Source organism: Macaca fascicularis, chromosome 5, assembly GCF_037993035.2.
Source record: "Macaca fascicularis isolate 582-1 chromosome 5, T2T-MFA8v1.1".
In the NCBI taxonomy this organism is placed as follows: domain Eukaryota; kingdom Metazoa; phylum Chordata; class Mammalia; order Primates; family Cercopithecidae; genus Macaca; species Macaca fascicularis.
In genome coordinates, this window is record NC_088379.1 from 110846785 (window position 1) to 110858812 (window position 12028).

Here is a 12028-nt window from a genome sequence, read left to right on the forward strand (position 1 = left end):
AGAAAAAAAGACTCGATTTTATCTGGCTGTTTGAAGAAGTCAGAGATGTGAAGTTTGTGAAGGTTATCACATGCCATTGCTGACAAAGATGGAGGAATTCAAGGAATGTGGCAGGCTACAGGAGCCCAGAGTAGCCCTTGGCTAACAGCCAGCAAGGAACAAGGATCTCAGTCCTACAACTACAAGGAACTGAATTCTGCCAATAACAGCGATGAGCTTGGAAGCGGAATTTTTATTTCAGCCTTGTGAGACCCTGAGCAGAGAACCCAGCCATACCATGCCAGACTTCTGATCTACAGAACAATATAAAATAAATGAATGTTTTTTAAATGGCTGAGTTCATGATAATGTTACATAGCAACAGAAAACTAATTTACCATCCTAATCTACAATAAGACCCCATAGTCACACTCCAGTCATTATTATACATTAGTTTGTTGTTCCTTCTTCAAAAATATATATAACAATTTATGTATTATATATAAAACATAAAATTAGTATTATTTATTTGCTTGCTTGCTAAATATCTCTTTCCTAATATTATGTTAGACGATAAGCTCAGTGAGGGAACATAAAAGCTACCCAATCAATATTTACTTAAAAAAAGATAAATGCCTACATTTAAACAAATATTTTTCACAAAAAGGTTAATCAAATCTCAGAGACACCATCCCCCCCCAAAAAAAATTTTTAAATATGTCTTCTAGGCCAGGTGCAGTGGCTCACACCTGTAATTCCAGCACTTGGGGAGGCTGAGGTGGAAGGACTGCCTGAGTCCAGGAGTTCAAGACCAATCTGGGCAACATGTTGAGACTCCATCTCATAAAATAAATTTGTTTTTTTAAAATGTCTTCCACTTGTCAGACCTGCTATAGTTGTCCCTTAAAGACCTACATATACTTCCATAATATGAATTTCAAGTTATACTCAGAGCTTAGCAAAATGGAACACACATAAAAGTGAAAAGTTACAATTGGAAAGAACTCAGCTGATTATGTATTCCACCCTCAATGCTGTTTAAAAAGAAAAAATGTATATGAGTCTTCATGTAATATGGAATGTCCTGACAAGTTTCCTAACAAATTATTTCACAGACCAACAATAGAAATCACCAAGAAAAATGTCCACTTACTTAGGGTACATCTTTCTAGGTTTAATATTCTTTATTAACATCTCTGTTGTTCTCTCCTGGGTCACTCACCCTCCTTCTCCAACCTTTTCTGTGCTCCAGAAGCTGGCCTGTAATTAACTGTATCAACAGACTCCCACATCCTCTACTTTCTAGTAAATTTAGCCTAGTCCTGTCTAACAGAAATTATGTGATCTGGTATAATATTACGTGATATGGTATGATATATGTATAAATATGTTTTTTAATTTTATAATTTTCTAAAAATTTAAATTTTCTAATAGCTATGTTTTAAAATTAAAAACCAAGTAAAAGTAATAACATGTCAGATATTACTACATATTACATATATTGATATATACATATTTAATGTGTTAATGTTTAATAATAATGTGTATCAAATATATATGTCCATACTATTGATACCATTTTTATTTAACATAAAATTATTAAGGTGATATTTTACATTCTTTTTTCATATTAGGTTTTCAACATTTGGGATGTATTTTACACCTAAAACCACATTTCAGTAGCCACCTGTGACCAGGCTATCGTATCAGGCAGTGCAGTGTAGCCCAGAAGAAGCCCTGACAATGGATCACAGACAGGGTCAAGAGTAAATATGGGATATTTCTTCCCCTGACTCCTTTGCTGTGGAATCACCTCAGACTGGCACTGTCCTCCATCCTAACATCATAGTTCCTTTCAAGGTGGGATAAACTATACATCTCTTTCCTCTTGGGTTCTGGTAACCATTTTCTCACCTTTCCCCTTGAGCCTAGGGGTGATAATAGTGTTCCCCTTTGTGATTCCTACAAACCTTTTCCAAACATCTGTAATATTTCTATATAAAACCCTCCTCAAATTATCATAATGTAAATATGCCCTCTATTTCCTCCTGGGACCCTTTCTGATTCGTGGCTCTTTTATTGGGATTTTCCCAAAACCTCTGAGGGCTGTATTCCCAATATTTCAAGAATGACCAATTCTGAGTATATACCCATCAAATGATAGGGTGGTATGCCTAATAAGTACGCTGATAAGCAGAACAATTAAAAGTACAAAACAAGGGTATATATTCTCTATTCAATGAAAATTGAAATAGCTGCATGGAAAAGTTGCAAGGTTTTTAACAGAAGCTTTAAGTGCGTGTGTGTGTGTGTGTATGTGTGTGTGTGTGTATATACATATATATGTGTATATATATACATATAATATATATAAATATATATATAATTATATATATATAAATAATTATATATATATAATTATTTTTTAATGGAGTTTTGCTCTTGTCACCCAGACTGGAGTGCAATGGTGTGATCTCGGCTCACTGCAACCTCCGCTTCCCAGGTTCAAGCAATTCTCCTGCATAAGCCTCCTGAGTAGCCGAGAATACAGGAGCCCACCACCACTCCCAGCTAATTTTTTGCATTTTTAGTAGAGATGAGGTTTCACCATGTTGGCCAGTCTGGTCTCAAACTCCTGACCTCAGGTGATTCACCCGCCTCGGCCTCCCAAAGCGCTAGAATTACAGGCGAGATCTTATATTTTATGGATAAAAATATCTACTTCCAAAAAGGATATGAAAAAAAAAATAAAAACATTCATTTATCTCACATAGATATTGACTCTTTTTGTCTTATATAGATATATTCTAATTTTTTATTTTATTTTATTTTATTTTTTTTTGAAGCAGAGTTTTGCTCTTGTTGCCCAGGCTGGAGTGCAATGGCACAATCTCAGCTCCGCCTCCCAGGTTCAAGTGATTCTCCTGCCTCAGCCTCCCGAGTAGCTGGGATTACAGGCATGTGCCGCCATGCCAGGCTAATTTTGTATTTTTAGTAAAGACAGGGTTTCTCCATGTTGGTCAGTCTGGTCTCGAACTCCCGACCTCAGGTGATCCACCTGCCTTGGCCTCCCAAAGTGCTGGGATTATAGCCATGAGCCACCGCTCTTGGCCTATTTTAATTTTTTAGACAAAGGGTCTCACTCTGTCATCCACAATGGTGTGCAGTGGGATGGCCTTGGCTCACTTCAAGTGATTCTCCCACCTTAACCTCCCAAAGTATTGGGACTCTAGGCGCATGCCACCATGTCCAGCTACTTTTTTTATTTTTTGTAAATACATGGTCTCAGTACGTTTCCCAACTCGTCTCAAACTCCTAGGTTCAAGCATTCCTACAACTTCAGCCTCCCAAAGTGTTGGGATTACAGGCATGAGCCACCACTCCCAGCATAGTCTTATATTATTAATTTCTGAGGTGTATTTATATTGAGAAGGATTGTTAACTAGTTCTAAGAAGGAAATTATACATAAATATCTTTCTAAGTTGTAATCTTTGGCATTTTTAAAATAAGAAAACTTACTGTTTCCCTCTGTGGAAGAATAGAAGTTGATCCAATTGTGTAGCCTAGTCCCTCATGTAAGCTGTTTAGGGACAGTCTCTGAACTCATATTTGACCCAAGGGAAATGGCATATCTCTTTTATCACAAACTCTAATCATAATTTTATTTTTTTTATGAAACAAAAAATTCAATTGTTTACACTTCTCTAAAGAAAACCAGACATTGCAGTAAAATATTTGCCTTTGAGGTTGTTTTTCTTGGCTAAAGAAGTTGTCCATGAAACAGATGGAAAAATCTATGCTGAAATGAAAAGTAATTGGAGTATAAATTGACCTTAACCTAATGTGATAAGAACATTTCTTCTCTAAAAAGTAATAAGATTATCTTTCTCAGGGATCAGTAAATAGTGACCACACTATTGAAAAATAAATTTGAATGAGGTTCTGGGAAGCACAGTAGAAACAAAAGCACTTACAAAGTCAGTTTTCTAAGCTAAACTTCATTTGTCTCACTGAAGCTAGCCAATCCCGTCCATGTTTTGAAATAGTTGGCAGGTGTCCCTAGGACCATGACATTATGAGTATGTGAGGGTAACCAATTTTCTTGTGGCTAAACCTACACTTAGATACTGGTTAAAATAGAATGGGGAGTGGAGAGATTACTTTCTAAGCTGGAATCTTCACTAATATATATGTGGATTCACATGAAGAAACTTAGATTTTTAAGGACAATCACTTGTAAAACCACAAGAGGGTTACCCCAAACCTTGGTCACTTATAACTAGCCACACAAGCCTGCTTTTGAATAACAGACTCTGTCAAACAGTAAATTAGGCTTCATGCTTATGAACCTCTGCTTCTGCTCAAAGGAAAACATTAATCTAGATTAGTAAGCAATTTCATTGTTGAATAAGCTGTCTCAAGAATATTTCTATGCTACATTTACAATCCATTTTTTCTAAAAATGGGCACAATGAATTACCTGAAATACTCTCTGACAATTGTTCATGCAAATATCTCTTGGTCAATCATTAAGCAATGACCCAGATTTTTGGATCACTCTTCCTCATTAAAATGTCTTGAGAATTATGGAGAAAAAAAAGACATTGTTACAAAGAAGGAAATCTTGTTTCAAGAAGCATTTGGGGCTGAAAGGTAAGTAATAAACCAAAATATATGTGGGTTAGTATCTTGACACTAAAAGATTATAATGGGAAGCCAAGATAGGCATTACAGCATCAGAACTTTCTAGATTTTTCTAATGATAATGAAATCATGTGATTTTTACAACAGATTTCATAAATATTAGACCTAATGTTGATAATGTTGATAATTAAATCATGTGGCTTAACACATCTTTCTATAAATATGAGACCTCAATTTTCTAAGACCTCAGAAGAATAGAAAAGCTTGAATGCAATAAAATGGAGGAGGCGATTTTTCATCTTTAATATGAGCTTACTTTATATCTGCAATAGTACATTCAGTAAAAGATATATGAAACTCCCAGGAATAGTCATATCAATAGAGATTTATTCTAAGGAGTAAGTTATTCTCAGTTATACATTGAGATGGAACTTTTTCTAATAAATCTGGGGAAAAAAATGCATTTAAATGAGTTGTGTCATCTGCTTAAAGAAGCTTGGTGACTTTTCCAAAAACTAAGAGATAACTAGAAAGTGGTAAACTGGTGGTAACATTGTTTGGAAAACAAAATGAAACTTTCTTTTAAGGTAAAAATTATGTCTGAATTTTTTTCAAGATTATATAAAAAGTCACTAAAAAACTGACTTATTTTCTCAAAATTATATTTCCTAAAATATAATTTTAGGAAAATTATTGAAGAAAATATCTTTCTTCAGTAAGAAAGATATTATATTATTGGATCATGTTACATAATTATCTCTCATAGCAAATGTAAGCAGTTACATTTTGTCTCATTACAAACATTCAGTACAAACATAGGTACAATCAACTAGCTGACTGAGTATTCTTATTTATGGCTTTTAGAGAGTTAGATGGTGTTCATTCAAGATTAATTACTCAAAATTTGTTCTTTAAAAATCTCAAATCTGATCACATCCCAACCCTGCTTACATCCATTTCATGACATCCCATTGTTGTTGGGTTAAAGACTTTTTAGGTTGGGAAGGACATAAACCCGACAAAAAGTCGATTGCTCCCCAAAAAATGGGAAGTGGAAGAGGGATTGACTAACATAGTGAAAACTTGCATAAATAGGTCATCTTCATGTTTAGCTAGAAAAATGAGCTCAAATGATGACACCAGGACTCCATCTCACTCTGCATTTCCCAGCTCTTATTTGGTCTATTTTAGCTCTGTTTTCAGGTAGGTTCTTCATTTACGATAGATGCTAGAAACTAACCAAGAAATCTAATATGCATTTATTTGGAGGAAACAAAATAACTATCAAAAAAAACTCCTGCTTGAAAAAGGGGACATGGGTGGGAGGTGGCAGAAAATGATCACCATTCTTTAGCATATATACTATCCTGCTAGACAGGAGCAGCAGTAACCCCTTGTCCTGGCCTTGGGGCAAATTCCTTGGTCAGCCCTTCAGTCTCCTCTTGGATCTGTCTTTTGGGATTCCCCTGTTGCTTGTCCTTTATGGTCACAGCTGACAAAGGCACTGGGGATACCCACTTTCTGGTTATCATACCCTACTGATAGTGCTGTTTCTGTTAGTATAGGTTTAGGATCCTGACTGAGTATTGCCTCAGGGGTTGAGCAATCATAGTACTCAGTTATGGGTATTTGCATTTCTCTGGAAACCTCTGTTCCTTAAAAGTTTACTAAACTCTACAATCTGTTTCCAGTAAATTCAGTAAGTTTACAACAAAACTGAGTCAGTATTGCATTCTAATCCTTGATTCTAGATTCCAAATTTGTTGTTTCTGTATTCTAACAATTGGCCTCAGTGCTCTGTCTCCCCAGGTGGGCAGAATTCCTAGTTTTACTCATAGCTTCCAATTTTATTCTACTCTCCCCACCTTTGCTAACACTAAGTTTAGGTAAGAGTGAAGCAAAAATGCTTCTGATTCTTGGCTGGCTTGTCTATCAGGACAAGGGCTGAGAGGGTTGCTTTTAGTGTTTTTACTGCTTCCAGAGAAGCCAGCTTTTAATGCAGCTGTTTCTTGCATGTAGGACATCATTAAACTCTACAAAAAGGAACAAATACATTTCTGGGGCTTTTTTTCATGTACCTCCTTTAATCTTCAGCCTCAGTAGAAATATGGTCTGAGCCCCAAGATACAAAAGATAGGTTAATCAACATCTGTGTCAATTTCTCAGCTAAAGAAAGAAGGGTCCTCCTTGCCTCTTTACTACCTGAATTGAGGCAATTCTACATTTAAGGGTCTGTTACCACGCTTCAAATCTTGCACCATTTAAAAAATATACAAATCAGGATTCTTTCAGATCTAAGTGACTGAAAAAAACTCAAACCGGCTTGTTTGGTGAGAGAAATTTGCTGGTTCATAAAACTTAAAAGTTATGGAGTAGATCTGCTCAATGATATCAACTTGATTTCCGTCTTATCTCTCTGTTCCACCATCCTCTGTGTTGTCTACGCCATAGAAAAGGCATTTCCTTTGAGAAAATGAGTTTTTTCCTTCTGGCTGCCAGTAGTATTAGGTTTACATCCCATCACATCAGCATCCCCAGCAGAGAGGGAATACTTTTCCCCAACAACACAAGCAGAAAGCCCAGAACTAACTTTATTGGTTTTTATTGGCCTGGCTTGGGTTGTGTGTTTTCCTCTCTTAGTAATTTCTGTGGTGAAAGGAGGATTAATGTCAGATTGGTCAAGGCTGGATTAACACATGTCCAGTTTTAGGCCGGGCGCAGTGGCTCATGCCTGTAATCCCAGCACTTTGGGAGACCGATGGGGAGAATCACTTGAAGTCAGGAGTTTGAGACCAGCCTGGAGTTGCACCAACATGGTAAAACCCTATCTCTACTAAAAATACAAAAATTAGCCAGGTGTGGTGGTGCACTCCTGTAATCCCAGCTACTCAGGAGGCTGAGGCACAAGAACCGAGGAGGTGGAGGTTGCAGTGAGACAAGATTACATCACCGCACTCCAGCCTGGGTAACAGAGAAATACCCTCTTCCCCTTCCAAAAAAAATGCCCAGCTTTGAAGCTGAAGATAGACAACCTGAGCCCTGTGATTTGAAGGTAGGTTTTCCAAGGATAAATCATAGTGTTATTACTTGACAAAAGAGGGGATAGATCTTGAGTAGGTAAAACAATAACAATCTTTTAGAAGACTCAATGTGTCATATACGGCCCTGGATGATCTGACCCCTGCCTACCTTACCTGTCTTGTCTGAATGTAGTCTCCTGCTTACCCTTTGGGCTCCAGCCCCACTGGCCTTATGTCATTTCCCATTCTGCTTGTGGACATTCACATGGGCAATTTCCTCTGTGAAAAAGCAAAGCTCCTTTCTTCAGGTTTCATTGGATTGGTTCATTCTTACAAATTTTTCAAAGGTCAGCCCAACTATCACTTCCTCAAGGAAACATTAGGTTGACTCATAAACTGGCTTGTATCCCTCCTGTTATCATCCCCCAAAGTCTCCAAACCTTTCATTTGTATCTCTTACCATAATTGTAATTTAAGTATCTAATTGAGTAATTTTAGCTCCATGACGACAAAATTTCTCTGTAAATTTAAAAATATGTTATTAGTGAGTGAATAAATGAAGGCATGAGAAAATGGGAAAGGTGAAGGAATACATAGGTGCTGAAAGTAATTACTTTGTTTTTCCCATTGATCTATTTCTGGATCTAGTTTTTCATCAACTCTCTCTTTCTTTTGTATACCAATACCAATATCTCCCACTGTGGGTTGTTCACTATTGTGTAACAGAGAAGATTAGTTGTAAAACATAACACTGCCATGAGGGTAATTTGAAGCACAACATTGTCTATTTCAGAAAATGAGCACTTTACACTGGTGCTCATCATCTGAAATGGATAAACCTAGGTGAAGTGCTAGTTCAGTGATTTACCAGCTCTTTTGAGACAGAGGCTGGCTCTGTCACCCAGGCTACAGTGCAGTGGTGCAATCTTGGCTCACAGCTCACTGCAACTTCCACTTCCTGAGTTCAAGAAATTCTCCTGTCTCAGTCTCCCAAGTACCTTGGATTACAGGTGTGTGCCACCACACCCAGCTAATTGTTTTGTATTTTCAGTAGAGATGGGATTTGCCATGTTGGCCTGGCTGGTTTCGAACTCCTTGCCTCAAGTGATCCACCTGCCTTGGCCTCCCAAAATGCTGGCATTATAGGCATGAACTACCATGCCTGGCCATTTACCAGCTCTTTGATTGCAGGAATTTATTTATTTTCTCTGAGCTTTTACTTACCTGTAAGCTGAGGATAATAATATTCACCTTGCATAATTCTTACAAGAATATGAAGGCAATACAGTCATACCTCAGAGATCTTGTGGGTTCAGTTCCAGACCATACCAATAGAGCAAATATCACAATAAAGTGAGTCACATAATTTTTTTTGTTTCCCAGAGGATATAAAAGTTAAGTTTACACTATTCCATAGTGTATGAAGTGTGCAATAGATTTACGTCTTTTAATTTTTGAATATTGCTAAAAAATGCAATCAACTGAACCTTCTGAAAGCCATGATCTTTTTGTTGGCAGAGGGTCTTGCCTCAATGTTGATGGCTGCTGACTGATCAGGGTGGGGGTTGCTGAAGGATGGAGTGGCTGTGTGTGGCAATTTCTTAAAATAAGAAAATAATGAAGTTTGCTACATTGATTGACTCTTCCTTTCACAAAGGTTTCTCTGTAGCATGTGATGCTGTTTGATAGCATTTTATCCACAGAACTTCTTTCAAAGTTGGAATTAATCCTCTCAAACCCTGCTGCTACTTTATACACTCAGTTTACATAATATTCTAAATTCTTTGTTGTCATTTCAACAATGTTTATAGTGTCTTCACCAGGAGCAGATTCCATGTCAAGAAACCACTTTCTTTGCTTATCTACAAGTAACAACTCTTCATCTATTCAAGTTTTACCGTGATATTGCAGCAATGCAGTCATATCTTCAGACTCTCCACTAATTCTAGTTCTCTTGCTGCTTCCATCACATCTGCAGTTACTTTCTACTGAAATCTTCAACTCCTAAAAGTCATCCTTGAGAGTTAGCATCAACTTCTTCCAAACTCCTGTTAATGTTGCTATTTTGACCTCCTTCTGTGAATCACAAATATTCTTAATGGCACCTAGAATGGTGAGCTCTTTCCAGAAGATTTTCAATTTACATTGTCCGGATTCATCAGAGGAATCACTATCTATGGTAGCTACAGGCTCACAAAATGTGTTCCTTAAATAAGACTTAAAAGTCAAAGTTACTCCCTGATCCAGGGGTTGCAGAAAGAATGTTGTGTTAACAGGTGTAAAAACAACATTATTCTCCTTGCACAAGCCTCCTAGAGCTCTTGGGTCACCAGGTGCATTGTCAATGAGCAGTAATATTTTGAAATAAATCTCCTTTTCAAGGATAGTAGGTTTCAACAGTGGGCTAAAAATATTCAGTAAACCATGTAGTAAACAGATAGGTTGTCATGCAGGCTTTATTGTTCCATTTATAGAGCACAAGCAGAGTAGATCTGGCATGATTCTAAAGGACCCTAGAATTTTCAGTATGGTAAACTGGCATTGGCTTCACCTAAAGTCACCAGCTGCATGAGCCCCTAAGAAAAGGGTTGGTCTGTCCTGTGAAGCTTTGAAGCCATGCATTGACTTCTCGTCCCTAGTTATGAAAGTCCTAGATGATGTCCTCTTCCAATATAAGGCTGTTTTATCTCCATTGAAAATCTATTGTTTAGTGGAGCCAACTCCATCATTTATTTTAGCTAGATCTTCTGGACAACTTGCTACAGTGTATCCACGAGCACTTGCTGCTTCATTTTGTTCTTTTTTTTTTTTTTTAATTTTTTTTTTTGAGACAGAGTCTGGCTCTGTCACCCAGGCTGGAGTGCAATGGCACGATCTCGGCTCACTGCAACCTCTGCCTCTTGGGTTCAAGCGATTCTACCTCAGCCTCCTGAGTAGCTGGAACTACAGGCGTGCACCACCATGCCCCACTAATTTTTATATTTTTAGTAGAGACGGGGTTTCACTATGTTGGCCAGGATGGTTTTGATCTCTTGACCTTATGATCTGCTGGCGTCAGCCTCCCAAAGTGCTGGGATTACAGGCATGAGCCACCGCGCCCGGCCTTCATTTTGTTCTTTTAAATTAAGGAGATGGCATATTTCCTCAAACTTCATGAACCAACTTCTCCTAGCTTTCAACTTTTCTTCTGCAACTTCCTTACCACTCTCACAGACTTAACAGAGTTGAGGATTGTTACAGCCTTGCTCCGGAGTAAGTTCTGGCTTAAGGGAACGTTGTGGCTGGTTTGTTCTTCTATCCAGACCAATAAAACTTCCTCCATGTCAACAATAAGGCCATTTTGCTTTCTTATCATTTGTGTGTTCACTGAAATAGCAGTTTCAATTTCCTTCAAAAACGTTTTCTTTTTTTGCATTCACCACTTGGCTAACTGATGTGAGAGGCCCAGCTTTCAGCCTGTCTTGACTTTTGACATGCCTTCCTCACTAAACTGAATCACTTCTAGCTTTTAATTTAGAGTGAGGTGTGCAACTCTTCCCCTTGAACATTTAGTGGCCATTGTAGGGTTATTACTTGACCTATATTTCAACATTGCTATGTTCTAGGGAATATGGAGGACCCAGGAGAAAAAGAGATAGGGAACAGCCAGTCAGCAGAGCAGGCAGAACACTTATTGCAATTAACTTTGCCAACTTAGGTGGGTACAGTGTTGCACCCAAAATAATTACAATAGTAACATCAAAGATCACTGATCACAGATCAATATAACAGATATAACCATAATGAAACTGAGAATATTATAAGAATTAGCAAAATGTGAAACACAGAAATAAAGTGAGCACATGCTGTTGGAAAATGCACTAATAGGCTTGTTCAACTCAGGGTTGCCACAAACTTTCAATTTGTAAAAAGTGCAGTGTCTGTGATGTGCAATAAAATGGAGCACAATAAAACAAGATATGCTTGCATATTCTTTGTGCCCAGCACAAGCAATATTCTTATGATTATTCTTGGATCACAGAACTGTCACTGTAGTAGCAAGCATAGATTTAAAACCATAACCATCATTGTACATCACCCAGATGAAGGTCCTTTTGCCATTGTAAGAAATCATGGCGGCCAGGCACCGTGGTTCACACCTGTAATCCCAGCACTTTCGGAGGCTGGGGGGGCGGGTGCAGATCATCTGAGGTCAGGAGTTTGAGACCAGCCTGGCCAACATGGTGAAACCCCATCTCTACTAAAAATACAAAAATTAGCCAGATATGGTGACAGGCACTTGTAATCCCAGCTACTCAGGAGGCTGAGGCAGGAGAATCGCTTGAATGTGGGAGGCAAAGGTTGCAGTGAGCCAAGATTGTGCCATTGCACTCCAGCCTGGGGA